We start from the raw sequence: 10,066 nt of genomic DNA on the forward strand, positions 1-10,066 counted from the left end.
TTGTAATTTCAAACTTTCATGTTTGCATATTTATTTATCAATGTTGTCCACATGCCACATGCAATAACTGAGCTAAAGTTCTTTCCTGTGGGATATTGAAGCCTAAAGTGGAAACCATGTAACCCACGACATAGAGCGTACTGCATGTGTCTAATTGTCATTTCTAAAGAAACCCCGATATGAAAGGTCCTCTCTTTGACAGAAAAAGATACAGGCATGTCTTTTGCACTTAAAAAAGAGTATTTCACTCAATTCAGTCCTACTTTTTTTCCTGGTGTCCATGTCCCATAGTTGTGACCCAGTATCTAGGATGTGCACATATGCTCAGCGTCTCCCATCCTTATTTAGCAATCAGCTGTTGACCATGATAAAACAAAACAGAAAGTATATATGGCTGAAAAAATGGGGTGTCCTCATTGAAAAAAAGTGTGATGTCATGCAGCGCAAATGCTAAATGGACAGGCCCGAAAACGTTTGATCTTATAAAAAAAAAGAGGATAGCATCATATGCCCAATCAAAAATATAAAGTTAAGTAAATAAGAACCCAGATTTATGAGAGAGAAAAAAAGAAAAAAGTGCCATGTTTGATTTCGCACTCAGATTTGCATTATTCAAAACTGTTATGTCCCTCTAAATGTGCTTATTCCAATAATTTTTGAATGGCAAAATAAAATAAAATAAGTAATGTTGCCTGTTCTGGGTGAATGAGCTAATTAGCCCATTTGACAGGCTAGCTAGCTTAATAGTCCAATACAAGGTCGTGCAAATTAATACTAGCTGTTTGATGTGACTGAATTATAAACTACCAGCATAGAATAGTTACATGTGACTACAGCAGGCATGGGAATTGAAAGAAGCAAAAAAGGCTGAAAATCTGTAAGTAATAGCTAAGTCGACGATGCGAATCGCCTTGCCTCACTAGGGGCATGCCCCCCCCCCCGGAAATTGTTTCTCTCCTAAGAACCCAAATGGTGCAATTTAATTGGTGTCATCTGAGCTCCAAGTTTGTCATTAAATTCAGTTTTTAGAACCATTTTTGCCTCCCCCGTTTATTTTTTCGGCGGACACTTCTGCTTTTCCGGCGGAACAAACAAATATTTCGGCGGAAATTTGCCTTTTGGCGGACAATTCCCATGCCTGTACAGTCAGTGTGAATGTACTTCTCTTCAAGTTTCTGTCAACTTACCAGAGGCAAAAAAGTAAAACAAAATCAAACAAACCAAAAAACAACAATAAAAAAACATCAACATATATACACACAAAATATCTACCAACAGTACAATGTTGAGGAAAAACAAAAAAATATAGCACTTTTGTTGGACATGCAGCCTACTATATCATTTCTTGAAAAAAACAAGGCCCTATAAAGTTCTATTAGATCGAAGCAGAACACAAAAATGCAATGCCAACTTACAGAGACGCTTGGTAAGTCTCGCTGAAATCAATGCTTCCAACTGAAAAGCTTGTAAAAATGTATCAAGGATACTTACTCACTACACTTTCTGTCTGACAAAACCAGGCACACACAACATACTCTCACAGGAAACAGAGCACAAAGCCATACTGTGGAGCATTATATCAGTGTCTTTATAACCCAGGGCATTTGGTAGGCCTCCCCCTCTCTCTCTCTCTCACCCACACCCCCCCCCACCCCCTCCCATTGTCATTATAATGTCAAGGTTTCACAGAGTCAGCATATATATATGTTCTGTTGTAGTTTCAGGACAATGTCCTAGAGTTGCACTAGGAGGCAGCTCTCAGGGCAAGGTCAGGGCAGCCTGATGATTGTTTGGGCAATACCCGGCACACCTCGATCAAGGCCTCACAATTATCTACTGTAACATTTAAAGGAGCACACTCAGCAACCATCAATACAGTGGAACCCCCTTTTAAGACCCCTCAATTTAAGACCTTGATTTTTCACATTGTTTCTCTTCATAATTAACCTCTGTAAATTTACCTCCAATTTAAGACTCCCTCCTATTCAAGGCCCGGTTTTCATAGATTTTTGGAGGTCTTAAAACGTGCGCTTGTTTCATGATCACATTTAATGAATGAAACTTTTTTTTAACAAACGTATTTATTTATTTTTGATCAATCTTGATCAATGCGACAGAGTTAGCCAATGTCAAATGTCTTCAAAATGCAATTGATTCATGACAAAAATACATTTATACTGAAAGGCAATATAAATAAAGGCATATGACAAGAAACACACGGGAATGGGAGAGAATCTTTATACGGAAGTAAATTTACAAGTTTAAATATGAACAGAAAATCAGTGAGCCTTAACAGAGGTATACCGCACATCTTAATTCATGAATGCCCAAGATTGTTATACACAGTGTATCAATGAGGGGTATAAAAGCGTGTACACACATTGAGATCTCTATCCAACAAGGCAGCCCTGTTATTGTTAACTTTTGCTTATCTCCTGCAGTCCTGATGTCAAGGCCCCTTTAACTCACAGAGCACGAAAAGGTCAGGGATGATATTGACCCCACAGGCAAAATGTGTGCTGTATACATGCTAGTTCCTTGGTAAAGCTGATAACCCTGACTGTACTATCACAAGATCATCACCCTACCAACCACTTCTCTTCCCAGTCACATTAATGTGGTCGATTTGGGAAAACCCTGAACCAACCCACCTATAAAAGCTAGTGATCACTGAGCGTCTCTTTTCACAACGTGGGTTAATTGCAGGTCTTGCAACCCCTACAAGCTGCTCGGGTAAGATATCTGTTTTATATTCAATCACATTGAAGATCAGACTTTTGATACTAACAAGGCCCCTTTAACTCACAGAGCACGAAAAGGTCAGGGGTGACTGCCACCGAGGGCATTGACCCCACAGGCAAAACGTGTGCTGTATACATGCTAGTTCCTTGGTAAAGCTGATAACCCTGACTCTACTATCACAAGATCATCACCCTACCATGCATGCGCATACACACACGTATGTATTCCTTGTTAACACATGCTGTGTACGTCACACCTCTTACTGTGGTCTGCTTGCTAGACACACTTTTAGGACAAGGTCAATTGACTACTGACAGTCATACACCCACCCCCTCACACACTTTCACTGATGCATTCTGCACTACCATTACACCCACTTCTCTTCACCACAAGAGCATGCATCTTCTACATTCAAATCTTCGAATTACATACATGTACATAGTATTCACTTTTCCTCACAACAGTCACTGGACTGTCAACTGTTTCACATTTTCAGAGTTTGTTTTCCTTTTCGAATCTTCTTTTCAAAACAGCCTTTTTTACTCCTCGACCCTTCACCAGTGTGCTTCAAGCCTTCAACTTGTTCAAGTTCAAGGTTCTATATATGGGTGCATGCACACCAGATCATGCAGGATGCTTACACACCACTAAATCTCATTTTAGGCAACACCGAGAATAGCTGTCGAAGTATGTGAGCAAACACATTTTGGGGGACTTACCAACCTATCAAAAATTACAAATTGAAAAGATTTATATATATATATAATTATATAAAACGAGAGAGAGAGAGAGTAAGTAAGAAAGAGAGAGAGAGAGAGAGAGAGAGAGAGAGAGAGAGAGAGAGAGAGAGAGAGAGAGAGAGAGAGAGAGAGAGAGGAGAGAGAGAGAGAGAGAGAGAGAGAGAGAGAGAGAGAGAGAGAGAGAGAGAGAGAGAGAGAGAGAGAGAGCCCCTGCACTAACAGAGCAAGGCCGGTGGGGTGAGAAAAAGGGCCAGCGGTCCCGCTTTTTGCACCACTGCACCAAATGGCTCAAAGAAACTGCATGGTGCACATTGGGTCATGACCTGTTCATTAGGTGCATGTCAAGCGTTTTGAGAGAGAGAGAGAGAGAGAGAGAGAGAGAGAGAGAGAGAGAGAGAGAGAGAGAGAGAGAGAGAGAGAGAGAGAGAGAGAGAGAGATCCCCTGCACTAACAGAGCAAGGATGGGGTGAAAAAAAAGGCAAGCGGTCTTGCTTGTCTGCACCAATTAAATGACCCAAAAATGTTAGGTTTGTGACACTGCACCGTGCACACGTACTGGGTCATGCAGACCTGTTCATTTGGTACATGTCAAGATCCTTTTTATGAGGACAATAGAGACTCTGAAAAAGAGAGGATAAGGGAGAGAGGGGAGGGAGAAAAAGATATATATATATAGAATAGAGAGGGAGAGATGGAAGGGGGGGGGGGATAAGATTATTAACTTGACAAGGGTAATATGTGATAAGGAAACAGGTGCTTTTGGGCATCAATTATAACCCCTATAGTTCCTGAGTGGGACTACTCAAACACTGCCACTGCCAGTGTCACGGGAGACAGATCAATTACAATTTACAGTAGGTGTGGGTAAAACGAAAGGACACAGGGGATGGGAAATAAAAACAAGTCGCGTAAGGCGAAAATACAATATTTAGTCAAGTAGCTGTCGACCTCACAGAATGAAACGCAATGCCATTTTACTCGTAGCATCGTCAGGCCACCGCTCATGGCAAAGGCAGTGAAATTGACAAGAAGAGCGGGGTAGTAGTTGCGCTAAGAAGGATAGCACGCTTTTCTGTACCTCTCTTTGTTTTAACTTTCTGAGCGTGTTTTTAATCCAAACATATCATATCTATATGTTTTTGGAATCAGGAACCGACAAGGAATAAGATGAAAGTGTTTTTAAATTGATTTGGACAATTTAATTTTGATAATAATTTTTATATATTTAATTTTCAGAGCTTATTTTTAATCCGAATATAACATATTTATATGTTTTTGGAATGAGCAAATGATGGAGAATAAGATAAACGTAAATTTGGATCGTTTTATAAATTTTTATTTTTTTTTTACAATTTTCCGATTTTTAATGACCATTAATTAATTTTTAAGCCACCAAGCTGAAATGCAATACCGAACCCCGGGCTTCGTCGAAGATTACTTGACCAAAATTTCAACCAATTTGGTTGAAAAATGAGGGCGTGACAGTGCCGCCTCAACTTTCACGAAAAGCCGGATATGACGTCATCAAAGACATTTATCAAAAAAATGAAAAAAACGTTCGGGGATTTCATACCCAGGAACTCTCATGTCAAATTTCATAAAGATCGGTCCAGTAGTTTAGTCTGAATCGCTCTACACACACACACACACACACAGACACACACACAGACACACGCACATACACCACGACCCTCGTTTCGATTCCCCCTCGATGTTAAAATATTTAGTCAAAACTTGACTAAATATAAAAAGGATGAGGCTATGATAATGAGTATGAAGGGTGGTGGGGGTAAGATGGGCCTGCCACCTATACACAGATATCTACATGTATTATGCATCGAAGTCCTCAAACTGTTCAAAGTTTTTCAATGGTGCACACATGGCAACGCACAAAAGCTTTACACATTACAACTGGGAAATCAATCTGAAGAACCGCCTTCCTTTCCCAACATATTAAACAACAGGATCGTTTTACAGTGAGTGCATAAACATGTGCCCGAGTGCATGGCAAGTGGGAAGTGAGTACACAGTACATTACTGTTCTTTCTTTATTTATTTGGTGTTTAACGTCGTTTTCAACCACGAAGGTTATATCGCGACGGGGAAAGGGGGGGAGATGGGATAGAGGCCTGGATAGAGCCACTTGTTAATTGTTTCTTGTTCACAAAAGCACTAATAAAAAAATTGCTCCAGGGGCTTGCAACGTAGTACAATATAATTTTTATTACCTTACTGGGAGAATGCAAGTTTCCAGTACAAAGGACTTAACATTTCTTACATACTGCTTGACTAAAATCTTTACAAAAATGGACTATATTCTATACAAGAAACACTTAACAAGGGTAAAAGGAGAAACAGAATCCGTTAGTCGCCTCTTACAACATGCTGGGGAGCATGCTGGGGAGCATCGGGTAAATTCTTCCCCCTAACCCGCGGGGGGGGGGGGGGGGGGGGGGGGGGGGAGGAGTAGTACATTACTGTACTGGAGGGGAAAGGGGTAGAGGCAGAGTTGTTGAGGGAGAGGATGAGGTTTAGAATAGATGTATATATATATATATCCTCTCAAATTAAATAAACAGACAGGTATGCTTTAACTCACAGGTCTTTACAATATATCATGTCATGATTGTCGGTTAAGAGATCTGTTTGATCATAGCCCTTAACTTTAAGTTTAGTCAGCAAGCGTGCATGTTGTGCTCATGAAATTGTAAAAATAAGAGCTTAAAGTTACCTGAATTAGTGTACATCGCCATCCTGAAAATGTTTTGGGAAAAAATGAATGCAAAATTGTGCTTTCTTTTGATCACAAGAATAATTTGTTGAGCCTGAATTTCATAACTCTGCCACCATTGGCAGAAAAAGAACATGTATGCAACATGTATGCACATCCTCCAGAAACAATACAGTATTAACTGTTCTAGATGATCGAACGTGTAGCGAAGACCTGTACGTGTACGTGTAGATATTGCATCACCTTTGACTAACTTTTTTCTCCAATGTTCCAAATGCATATGTTGTTTTGCTCCCACCAAGACTGCTGATTTTGGCAAGCGCGTGACAATAAAACTAGATTTGATGACGTTACCTGTACATGTTCCTGTGCTCATCTAGATCTGTCTATACTCCCAAAGCTAGGACGTCGTCTTCTTCGCTTATCGAAGAAGCCATGCAGTTCGATCCTCATCTCCTATACCCGAAAGACACACATGCACACACACAAACGGACTGTGATACCACATTAAGTATCAATAAATGCATCTTTGCCTACCCCTTGAAAATGTAACAATGATGACAATGTAAAACTATAGGACCAACAGTCAGGGTTGTCCTAGCTACTCTGAACATAAACACTGTACAGTGTTGTGTACCACAAACGTACCAAGGTACCACTAATCTTGTCTGACTCCACGTACACCACAGTTGTTGTCCACCTTGGTCATGCTGGTATTTTACTTCATGTCCATGTACTGATAACATTAGTAACCAGAGATATAGGCCTAGTATTATACAATGGCAAAGCATACGTGATATTTGGCACTGTCACTTCAGTGACACCAAGCATGCCTGTGCTCTGTACCATAGACCTATATAGGTCCCTGTCTGTACTGAAACAGTGAAAGGCCCGGAAAGGTCCGAACATAATCATTTCCAAGGTATCTAGTTAGTTTAGGCTCCAAGGTATCTAGTTAGTTTAGGCGGTACACAGTTGTCTTTGCCATGCGCGCGTGTGTGTGAATGAGTGAGAGAGAGAGAGAGAGAGAGAGAGAGTGAGAGAGAGAGCAAGAGAGAGAGGGGGGGGGGGGGGGAGTGTTGTTTATTTACAATGAATGTACCTTGAAACTGAGCATTTTCTTTTAGAAAATGAAACGTTGCGCTTTGAAGTATTGTTCCTGAATATTATTAGACACATTTAAAAAAAAAACTCGGATAAACTGGCACCGTACCTGATAGTGATAATCGTCAGTGAAGGAAAAAGGAGTGTAATGTGTACCAAGTTGCATCCTGGCAGAGCCTTTTTCCGCAGTATCGTCTGCTACCATTTCTTTGTCAACAGTCGGAGAAGCCGGATAAACACCACAGAAGAGGCAAGCCTCGCATAATATGTCGAAATAAAAACAAGATCAAACGAAGGCTACACTGCCCATCGAACAGAAATTGTCCTGATGTCTGAAAACACGCGTGGAGACGTCAATATTGCAAAGTAACAGCACAAACATGTACTCCGGAGACAGTTTTCATCACTCTCACAACCTTCACCTTGACCCCCTCGGGTCACAATGAGTGTTTTGTTTGTAACTCAGGCTCCCGACTTCAACCACCTTGTAAGTTTAGCGCATTCGATGCTCAGTTCAATGGTTGCATGCACAGAATGCACCCCATCACCCTCGTGTCATAGCAATGATAGACTGCATGAAAAAGCACCACTAAAACTAAGTAAAGGATTGAGCACTTACAAGAGACAGGGAGTAAACATCACTTTGACCTGGAAGAACTGTGGTGGAGTGATCTACCTTGACAAAATCATGCCACTGCCCACGTGACAGAGAGGTTTCGCGATTTTGAGGGTGTTTTCGAAGTTGGCGCGCGTTCATGCAAAGGGCACGCTTTGTTGCAGTGCGATTGTTTTTTTGTTTTGTTTACCTCCCACAACCGTCACAGCAGTGCTGCTGCTGATCTAGGTCAGGGTTGTACGTCACCTTACGCAGCAGTGTTCAGCTGGTGTTCTGGTGGAACTCGTACAGTCCTGCTCTATCTATCCTTAGCAAATAATGACATTATTCGGTTATTCCACGGAAACATAGAATTGCCGCGGAAAAACATGTTTTTTTTCCCGTGCAATAACCACATTTTTGTCATCATATTTTCCAAAGAAAAACAGTTTTTCCGCGGAAACACTTAAAGAATGCTGCAGAAAATGAAACTTGCTTTACATTTTTGACTCACATGCGTAGCAAAAGTGAGTCTATGTACTCACCCGAGTCGTCCGTCCGGACGTCCGTCCGTCCGGAAAACTTTAACGTTGGATATTTCTTGGACACTATTCTGTCTATCAGTACCAAATTTGGCAAGATGGTGTATGATGACAAGGCCCCAAAAAACATACATAGCATCTTGACCTTGCTTCAAGGTCAAGGTCGCAGGGGCCATAAATGTTGCCTAAAAACCAGCTATTTTTCACATTTTTCCCATTTTCTCTGAAGTTTTTGAGATTGAATACCTCACCTATATATGATATATAGGGCAAAGTAAGCCCCATCTTTTGATACCAGTTTGGTTTACCTTGCTTCAAGGTCAAGGTCACAGGAGCTCTTCAAAGTTGGATTGTATACATATTTTGAAGTGACCTTGACCCTGAACTATGGAAGATAACTGTTTCAAACTTAAAAATTATGTGGGGCACATGTTATGCTTTCATCATGAGACACATTTGGTCACATATGATCAAGGTCAAGGTCACTTTGACCCTTATGAAATGTGACCAAAATAAGGTAGTGAACCACTAAAAGTGACCATATCTCATGGTAGAAAGAGCCAATAAGCACCATTGTACTTCCTATGTCTTGAATTAACAGCTTTGTGTTGCATGACCTTGGATGACCTTGACCTTGGGTCAAGGTCACATGTATTTTGGTAGGAAAAATGTGTAAAGCATGTGAGTCGTATGGGCTTGGCCCTTCTTGTTTTTTCATTACTTCATTGTCCCATCTCTGGGAAATTCGGGTCGCTTCCTCCCAGTGGAAAGCTAGCAGCAACGGAGTCGCGCTACCCAGGTGTCTGCGTGTTTAGGTGTATTCAGCCACCTGCACTTATGGCAGAATGACCAATTAAGGTCTTTTACGTGCCATTGTGATGACACGGGGGTGGGACATGGCTTCCGTCTCTGGGTCTGCACATAAAGTTGACCCGTGTCCGTCCCGGCCCGAATTCGAACCTGCGACCTTTCGATCACAAGTCCAGTGCTCTACCAACTGAGCTACCGGGCTGAAAACTTAATATTTTTTACTATATATCTTTTACTCGATCACTCATTGCGTGATTGAAGAATTAGAATGTGTGTTCCCCCAATACTCAAGATGGACTCGTCCAAAATTACCCAGAATTAACCCAGTGCCAAAATATATTATTTTACTTCGTTGCCTGAATTAAGTTCTCAGTTTGAAGTCACAACAATGGCGGTTGAGTAGTTGCATGCTGCCTTTAGGGCAGATGCGATAACAAATTACTCAAGAAATAGATTTTGAAGGGTCATCATTTTGTCAGACAGTGCTAGAAGTATACTGCAGTCATGACATATTGATCAAAAGTTGCACTCGATCGCCGGCTCAGCCTCCACAATTACACTAGTCAAGGTGAATCTGCTTTCAGATTGGTCAACACTCCGGTAAACTTGATAAAGCTATTTTCAATTTTGGGCAGGGGGAGGTTACGAACGCTTCCTTTGAGCATTGCATGGTTTTTAACAAATTATTCCGAAGAAAAACTCCACGCAAAAATTGCTGCAGAAAAAGCTCCAAACACTATTCCATTTCCAGCAAATGCAAATGCAATATTTGCTTAAAAAAACCCAACCCAGATGCTGTGGC

At 41.1% G+C, this 10,066-nt stretch overlaps 2 protein-coding genes across 3 annotated transcripts in view; one reads left to right on the forward strand and one right to left on the reverse strand.

The window, feature by feature from the left end:
- The window catches only part of LOC138962699 (ankyrin-1-like), a 36,667-nt gene extending 28,701 nt beyond the window's left edge, over positions 1-7,966 (reverse strand). For both annotated transcript variants that reach the window (XR_011454580.1, XM_070334623.1), the window contains exon 1: positions 7,427-7,966. The gene's annotated coding sequence lies outside the window, so the exon portion shown is untranslated. The remainder of the gene's footprint in view (positions 1-7,426) is intronic.
- The window catches only part of LOC138962701 (uncharacterized), a 223,453-nt gene that overhangs the window by 154,851 nt on the left and 58,536 nt on the right, over positions 1-10,066 (forward strand). The window lies entirely within an intron of this gene.

The sequence above is a fragment of the Littorina saxatilis genome, linkage group LG3, assembly GCF_037325665.1.
Source record: "Littorina saxatilis isolate snail1 linkage group LG3, US_GU_Lsax_2.0, whole genome shotgun sequence".
Classification (NCBI taxonomy): domain Eukaryota; kingdom Metazoa; phylum Mollusca; class Gastropoda; order Littorinimorpha; family Littorinidae; genus Littorina; species Littorina saxatilis.